Here is an 8,802-nt window from a genome sequence, read left to right on the forward strand (position 1 = left end):
CCCCATCCGCTTCCGCTGGGAAAAGGGCATGATTTAAGCACCCGGTCACCCACCCCTTCCCATTGTGCCCTGCCCCCCTCCCTGCAAGGGTTCAGGTTAGTACATGCCTTGCGGCACAGCAAGCTGGGGGGGGGGGGCTGGGGGAGGATGCAATGTCAGTGGGATGATGGAGGAGGAGACAGCAGGCAGGGAAGCTGCTGGGCAGGTGGGGGAGGGGAGAGACCCCCCCCCAAAAAATGAAAGGAGGTGGGTGTGCAGCTGAGCTCCCCCCCCCCATTTCGAGTATTCCGAATAGCAATAGGGATACTATAAACCCATGCAGAAATACAAACGTTTCCTAACTTTCAGCTGAGTTTCCTGCATTCCAGGGGTTGGACAACCTATTGCTTAATAGGTTTAATTCCACTTCCCATATTCATCATAATACAATACAAAACAATACATCATAATACAAAACAAAACAATACAATATAATACAATCCAAATACCTTTATTGGCATTTCAAGTTAAGACATTTCAAAATGGCATCAGATGCAAAGTCTTTCTTCTTCCTGTTTCCAAGAGATTTGAGTGGGGAAATCCTTTCGATTCCTCAATAATAAGAGACAGTGGGGTGAGGGAGGCCAGGGCCACATCCACACCATTTAAATAGCTATGAAAATGCTTTAAACACTCATGGCTTCTTCCCCCCAAAGAATCTGGGTGCTATAGTTTGAAAAGGGTGCAGAGAGCTGTTAGGAGGCCCCCTGCTCCCCTCCCAGAGTTCCCTGCCAAGAAGGGAACCCTACTCCTAATCCTAACCCTACTCCTTACGCTAATGCTAACGCTAACTTTAATGCTAACCCTTAACCAGAGCAACAATTCCCAGAGTTCCCTGGCAAGAAGGGAAGCCTAACCCTACACTTGACGCTAACCCTAACTCTAACCCTTAACTAGAGCTACAATTCCCAGAGTTCCCTCACAAGGAGGAAACCCTACCCCTACCCCTTAGCTCTTAACCAGAGCAACAATTCCCAGAGTTCCCTCCCAAGAAGGGAACCCTACTCCTAACCCTAACCCTACTCCTTATGCTAATGCTAACCCTAGCTCTAATGCTAACCCTTAACCCTTAAATAGAACTACAATTCCCAGAGCTCAATAGCAAGAAGGGAAGCCTAACCCTACACTTGACGCTAACCCTAACTCTAACCCTTAACTAGAACTACAATTCCCAGAGTTCCCTCGCAAGGAGGGAACCCTACCCCTACCCCTTAGCTCCTAACCAGAGCAACAATTCCCAGAGTTCCCTGGCAAGTAGAGAACCCTACCCCTAACCCTGACCTAATGCTAACCCTTAACTAGAGCTACAATTCCCAGAATTCCCTCAGAAGGAGGGAACCCTTCCCCTTCCCCTACCCCCTACCCTAACGCTAAACCCCTTAGCAACTCTCCGTCCCCTTAACCACCTATAGTTCCCAGAATCCCTGAGGGGAAGCCATTCCTGTTCAAAGCGTCTTCATAGCACTTCCAGTGGTGCGCCTAATGTGGCCTAATGTTTCCTCCCTCATTTTCTTCTCTCTCCCCACTGCCCCATCACTTGCAGTGTAGCAGATGTCCGCCTGCAGTCTCCCTTCAAAGCTCCTTCTCTGAGGTCTGGCCACAGCCTTGTCCATTGCTCACTGCCAGGATTTCACGTTCATTTCTCCGATGTAAATAGGGACGACCTGCGGTTCTCTTCATGACTGTGAAGGCTGGACTTGGGGAAAACCTCACCGGCTCCAGACATCCCTGTAAGGCAAAGGCAACCAGGTGAGTTGGATGGCCCCCATCCGCAGTATCCACACACACACCCCGACTCCTCCTCTGTTTGGCTGCCTGTTCACAAACAAGGCTTCCAAGCCAGTTTGCACCCATCTCAGCCAGCGTAGCCTCGTGGCATCCACTAGCCTGAATGGAAACTCTTCCGACAACCATCCACCAGCTGCAGCCTCGCCAGGTCCATTGCCAGACATCAACCAGCTTCAGAGCTGAATATCAGTCGCCTTAAAGTAGCAATCCCACCAGCAAGTAAACTTTGTGCTTGCCTTCTCCTTGCTCCACAGCATCCCAGCACCGGGCAATTGCCTCATTCCGCTTGCCAGCTTGCCGCCATGGGGCAGGAGACCACCAGGGCTGAGTGCCAGTGAGCTGCCCATTTCTCTCTGGGGAGGGCAACTGCCGAGGCTTGTGCCTTGGGCCACATTTATACCCACTCAGCTGCCAAATGTTTTTGTGACATCACAGTCAACCCACCAACAATGGCAGCAGCTGGGGAGGCATCACCCCCACCCCCTCTGCCCTCACAATGGTGAGCACACCTCAGCAGCCAACACACACAACACACACACCCTCCAAGTTGTGCCAATATCTGTGAATGCTCCCCTCCTGTGTTTGAAATTCTAGAATAAGTAATTGCCTCTTTCCCCTAAGCTTCTATGTCTGTTGGTGACATCACAGGAGACCACAGACAGACAGGGCTGGGGAAGCTAGGCCTCAAGGGGGGCATTAATTAATAAAGAGATGATGACTGAGGACTTCCCCCTTGTGACGCGTGTGGCATGTGGACTCCCACAGAAACCAAGGGCCCCTGACCTTCCCATTTTTACAATGTTTTCCCAAAACCTGTTAGTTTTTGCAGTGCTGCAAGACCCTTTGTTTTGGCAGTTGAGGGATTGTTATTATTTTTTTATTTAACCCTTTGTGGGAGATTAATAAACTGGTTCCTTTGACTTAAGGTCCCCGTATCCTTTTACATAAAGTGATCTGGACAAAATGGATGATTTAAGAAACCTTTTTATTAGACACACTTGCAAGTGGGGTATTCCAAGATCAGGTACATCTTCATCAAGAAAAACACATCTTACAAAGTCGCTTGTCCATCCCCAAGTCCCTCCTTCCACGCCCACAAGAGGCGTGCCAGTCTACAGAAGTATCGCGTCCGCCTCATTAACATTTTACCATTCCACTTCCCATGTTAATCATAATACAATACAATACAGTATAATACAATCTAAATACCTTTATTGGCATTTCAAGTTAAGACATTTCAAAACGGCATCAGATGCAAAGTCTTTCTTCTTCCTGTTTCCAAGAGATTTGAGTGGGGAAATCCTTTCGATTCCTCAATAATAAGAGGCAGTGGGGTGAGGGAGGCCAGGGCCACATCCACACCATTTAAAGTGCTATGAAGCCGCTTTAAACACTCATGGCTTCTTCCCCCAAAGAATCTGGGCGCTATAGTTTGAAAAGGGTGCAGAGAGCTGTTAGGAGGCCCCCTGCTCCCCTCCCAGAGTTCCCTGCCAAGAAGGGAACCCTACTCCTAACCCTAACCCTACTCCTTACACTAATGCTAACCCTAGCTCTAATGCTAACCCTTAACCCTTAAATAGAACTAGAATTCCCAGAGCTCAATGGCAAGAAGGGAAGCCTAACCCTACCCCTGACAGTAACCCTAACCCTTAACTAGAGCTACAATTCCCAGAGTTCCCTCACAAGGAGGGAACGCTACCCCTACCCCGTAGCTCTTAACCAGAGCAACAATTCCCAGAGTTCCCTGGCAAGTAGAGAACCCTACCCCTGACGCTAACCCTAACTCTAATGCTATCCCTTAACCCTTAACTAGAGCTACAATTCCCAGAGTTCCCTGGCAAGAAGGGAACCCTCCCCCTCCCCCTCCCCTACCCATACCCCTTAAACCTTACCCAGAGATAACATTCCCAGAGTTTCCTCACAAGGAGGGAACCCTTCCCCTACCCCTACCCCCTAACCCTAACCCTAACCCCCCTAGCAACTCTCTGTCCCCTTAACCACCTACATTTCCCAGAATCCCTGAGGAGAAGCCATTCCTGTTCAAAGCGTCTTCATAGGACTTCCAATGGTGCACCTAATGTGTCCCAATGTTTCCTCCCTCATTTTCTTCTCTCTCCCCACTGCCCCATCACTTGCAATGCAGCAGATGTCCGCCTGCAGTCTCCCTTCAAGGCTCCTTCTCTCAGGTCTGGCCACGGCCTTCTCCATTGTTCGCTGCCAGTATTTCACGTTCATTTCTCCAATGTAAATAGGGACGTCCTACGGTTCTCTTAATGACTTTGAAGGCTGGACTTGGGGAAAACCTCAGCGACTGCAGACATCCCTGTAAGGCAAAGGCAACCAGGTGAGTTGGGTGGCCCCCATCCGCAGCATCCCCCCCGACTCCTCCTCTGTTTGGCTGCCTGTTCACAAACAAGGCTTCCAAACCAGTTTGCATCCATCTCAGCCAGCGTAGCCTCGCGGCATCCACTAGCCTGAATGCAAACTCTTCCGACAACCATCCACCAGCTGCAGCCTCGCCAGGTCCATTGCCAGACATCAACCAGCTTCAGAGCTGAATATCAGTCGCCTTAAAGTAGCAATCCCACCAGCAAGTAAACTTTGTACTTGCCTTCTCCGTGCTCCACAGCATCCCAGCACCGGGCATTGCCTCCTTCTGCTTGCCAGCTTGCCGCCACGGGGCAGGAGACCACCAGGGCTGAGTGCCAGTGAGCTGCCCATTTCTCTCTGGGGAGGGCAACTGCCGAGGCTTGTGCCTTGGCCCACATTTATACCCACTCAGCTGCCAAATGTTTTTGTGACATCACAGTCAACCCACCAACAATGGCAGCAGCTGGGGAGGCATCACCCCCACCCCCTCAGTCCTCACAATGGTGAGCACAGCTCAGCAGCCAACACACACAACACACACACCCTCCAAGTTGTGCCAATATCTGTGAATGCTCCCCTCCTGTGTTTGAAATTCTAGAATAAGTAATTGCCTCTTTCCCCTAAGCTTCTATGTCTGTTGGTGACATCACAGGAGACCACAGACAGACAGGGCTGGGGAAGCTAGGCCTCAAGGGGGGCATTAATTAATAAAGAGATGATGACTGAGGACTTCCCCCTTGTGACGCGTGTGGCATGTGGACTCCCACAGAAACCAAGGGCCCCTGACCTTCCCATTTTTACAATGTTTTCCCAAAACCTGTTAGTTTTTGCAGTGCTGCAAGACCCTTTGTTTTGGCAGTTGAGGGATTGTTATTATCTTTTTATTTTACCCTTTGTGGGAGATTAATAAAGTAGTTCCTTTGACTTAAGGTCCCCGTATCCTTTTAAATAAAGTGATCTGGACAAAATGGATGATTTAAGAAACCTTTTTATTAGACACACTTGCAAGTGGGGTATTCCAAGATCAGGTACATCTTCATCAAGAAAAACACATCTTACAAAGTCGCTTGTCCATCCCCAAGTCCCTCCTTCCACGCCCACAAGAGGCGTGCCAGTCTACAGAAGTATCGCGTCCGCCTCATTAACATTTTACCATTCCACTTCCCATGTTAATCATAATACAATACAATATAATACAATCCAAATACCTTTATTGGCATTTCAAGTTAAGACATTTCAAAATGGCATCAGATACAAAATCTTTCTTCTTCCTGTTTCCAAGAGATTTGAGTGGGGAAATCCTTTCGATTCCTCAAAAATAAGAGGCAGTGGGGTGAGGGAGGCCAGGGCCACATCCACACCATTTAAAGTGCTATGAAGCCGCTTTAAACACTCATGGCTTCTTCCCCCAAAGAATCTGGGAGCTATAGTTGGAAAAGGGTGCAGAGAGCTGTTAGGAGGCCCCGCTGCTCCCCTCCCAGAGTTCCCTTCCAAGAACTCTGGGAGGGAACTCTACTCCTGACCCTAACTCTACCCCTAACGCTAACCCTAACTCTAATGCTAACCCTTAAATAGAACTACAAATCCCAGAGCTCCCTGTCAAGAAGGGAAGCCTAACCCTACCCCTGACGCTAACCCTAACTCTAACCCTTAACTAGAGCTACAATTCCCAGAGTTCCCTCATGAGGAGGGAACCCTACTCCTACCCCTTAGCTCTTAAACAGAGCAACAATTCCCAGAGTTCCCTGTCAAGAAGGGAAGCCTAACCCTACCCCTGACGCTAGCCCTAACTCTAACCCTTAACTAGAGCTACAATTCCCAGAGTTCCCTCACAAGAAGGGAACCCTACCCCTTAGCTCTTAACCAGAGCAACAATTCCCAGAGTTCCCTGGCAAGTAGAGAACCCTACCCCTGACACTAACCCTAACTCTAATGCTAACCCTTAACCCTTAACTAGAGCAACAATTCCCAGAGTTCCCTGGCAAGAAGGGAACCCTTCCCCTCCCCCTCCCCTACCCATACCCCTTAAACCTTAACTAGAACTACAATTCCCAGAGTTCCCTCACAAGGAGGGAACCCTTCCCCTACCCCTACCCCCTAACCCTAACCCTAACCCCCCTAGCAACTCTCTGTCCCCTTAACCACCTATAGTTCTCAGAATCCCTGAAGGGAAGCCATTCCTGTTCAAAGCGTCTTCATATCACTTCCAATGGTGCGCCTAATGTGTCCCAATGTTTCCTCCCTCATTTTCTTCTCTCTCCCCACTGCCCCATCACTTGCAATGCAGCAGATGTCCGCCTGCAGTCTCCCTTCAAAGCTCCTTCTCTGAGGTCTGGCCATGGCCTTGTCCATTGTTCACTGCCAGGATTTCACGTTCATTTCTCCGATGTAAATAGGGACGTCCTGCGGTTCTCTTCATGACTTTGAAGGCTGGACTTGGGTAAAGCCTCAGCGGCTCCCTGTAAGGCAAAGGCAAACAGGTGAATGGGATGGCCTCCATCCACAGTATCCACACACACACACCCCGACTCCTCCTCTGTTTGGCTGCCTGTTCACAAACAAGGCTTCCAAACCAGTTTGCATTCATCTCTGCTAGCGTAGCCTCGCGGCATCCACTAGCCTCAGTGCAAACTCTTCTGCCAACCATCCACCAGCTGCAGCCTCAGCAGGTCCATTGCCAGACATCAACCAGCTTCAGAGCTGAATATCAGTCGCCTTCAAGTAGCGATCCCACCAGCAAGTAAACTTTGTGCTTGCCTTCTCCTTGCTCCACAGCATCCCAGCACCGGGCGATTGCCTCCTTCCACTTGCCAGCTGGCCGCCACGGGGCAGGAGACCACCAGGGCTGAGTGCCACCGAGCTGCCCATTTCTCTCTGGGGAGGGCAACTGCTGAGGCTTGTGCCTTGGCCCACATTTATACCCACTCAGCTGCCAAATGTTTTTGTGACATCCCAGTCAACCCACAGACAATGGCAGCAGCTGGGGAGGCAACACCCCCAACCCCTCTGCCCTCACAATGGTGAGCACAGCTCAGCAGCCAACACACACACACACACACCAAGTTGTGCCTTATCTGTGAAGGCCACACCGGAAACCCAAGGGGACAGAAGGGTAACATTTTTCAGCCCCAGGGTTGCATTTCCCTCCACACAACACTAGTCAAATGCAGAAATGAACAGAGTAATGAAAGCAAGCCTTATCTTTGCACAGGAAGCTGTTCAAGGAATGACATTCACAGAGAAAGTTAGCATCTCAGGAAAAAAAAGCACTTTTACATCAATCAATCAATCAATCAATCAATCATTTATCGCATTTGACTAAAAGCCATTACAAATCCAGTTACAAAAGCACCAAACCCAATGACCCAAACTATAGCTCCCAGATTCTTTGGGGGAAGAAACCAGGTGGATGCCATGTGAACTCAGCGATGTGTCAAGTGATGGCTACATACTACCTCCAGGTTCAAAGGTGGCATATTTCTCACCTGTGACAGAGAAGCATCATGTTTGGAGGTGGCCTAATTCTGAACACCAGCAGCTGGGGACAAACAATCAGAGAAGCTGTTGCTTTTGTATTCTGCTTCTAAGCATCCTGCAGGCACATAGCTGGCCACTGTCAGAAACAGAGATGATGAGCTAGATGGCTATTTGCTCTAATTCAGCCGAGCTCTTCTGTTCATCTCCATTTCATAAGCAAGCACTTGTTCTCTGCTGTCTTCCAAACTGGTTCCAGCCTAGAGCCAGAACATTGCTTTTCCACCCGGTTAACATTTGTTCTCCAAAAGCATGCAGCGTTAAACAGAAAACAGCTTCTGATTTTCAAGACTGTATTGCATTCCATTGCCAAAAGTGATGTTTTGGATAGGTGGAAAGCTGGTTTAAAAAAAAAAAACAAAAAAAAACACGCAGTTGTAAAAATGTTGTTTTCCTGGCCACTTTTTCATTTGCTACTAAACCGTTTCATAAGCTAACATTTCTTTAAAGTATATCATACTTTATCATAAAGGATATCATACAGATAACCATACAGATAACCATGAGTAATAGTTTATGCCCTGAGTTAAGGTCTTTGATCCCTACAATGAAATACATGTGATAGAACGTGGATAGTCTAGTCTAGCTTTTTCCAACCTGCTTTCTCATACTTAGGTTACACCCAAACTGTTTTGGATTCTACCTTCCACCAGCCCCTGCCAGCACTGGCTGATAGGTGTTGTAGTCCAAAACAGATGGAGAGCACCATGTTCGAGAAGTCTGGTCTAGCTGGTGTTTATTGCCACTGGAAAACTAATGGAACTAATCATGCAGGGAGAGACCTCTAAAACACATCATATATAACCATGGGCTTAGAGCCTTATATAGCACGAACAACCACCATCCGAACAATGACAGTAAGAGCTGTTTGACAGTGACTGTTGCTGGGGGGAGGGAGACAGAATACAAGATGAGAGGCTAATGGCTGGGAGAATGAACAGAAGCACTCCATGCTGCAAACATTTATTGCAGATCCTACTCACTGGGATTACAGCAGGAAAACCAAGCCAGTCCCACTGTGGTACAAAACATATGAGGGACATGGGTGGTTGCTCTGTCCCAGCTTCTGCC

The 8,802-nt window shown here is 48.7% G+C and overlaps 2 long non-coding RNA genes across 2 annotated transcripts; one reads left to right on the top strand and one right to left on the bottom strand.

Annotated features, from left to right (window-relative positions):
* Positions 1-474: 474 nt before the first annotated feature.
* Positions 475-6,200, bottom strand: LOC310669052. Its single transcript, XR_014506993.1, has 3 exons — positions 5,960-6,200; positions 3,451-3,678; positions 475-991 (listed from the first exon to the last, which is right to left on the bottom strand). It is a non-coding gene; the product is annotated as an uncharacterized lncRNA (long non-coding RNA).
* On the top strand, positions 3,787-6,910 carry LOC310669048. Its single transcript, XR_014506989.1, has 3 exons — positions 3,787-4,171; positions 6,594-6,658; positions 6,858-6,910. It is a non-coding gene; the product is annotated as an uncharacterized lncRNA (long non-coding RNA).
* The last annotated feature ends 1,892 nt before the right edge of the window (positions 6,911-8,802 follow it).

The sequence above is a fragment of the Podarcis tiliguerta genome, assembly GCF_965153285.1.
Source record: "Podarcis tiliguerta genome assembly, chromosome: Z".
Taxonomy (NCBI): domain Eukaryota; kingdom Metazoa; phylum Chordata; class Lepidosauria; order Squamata; family Lacertidae; genus Podarcis; species Podarcis tiliguerta.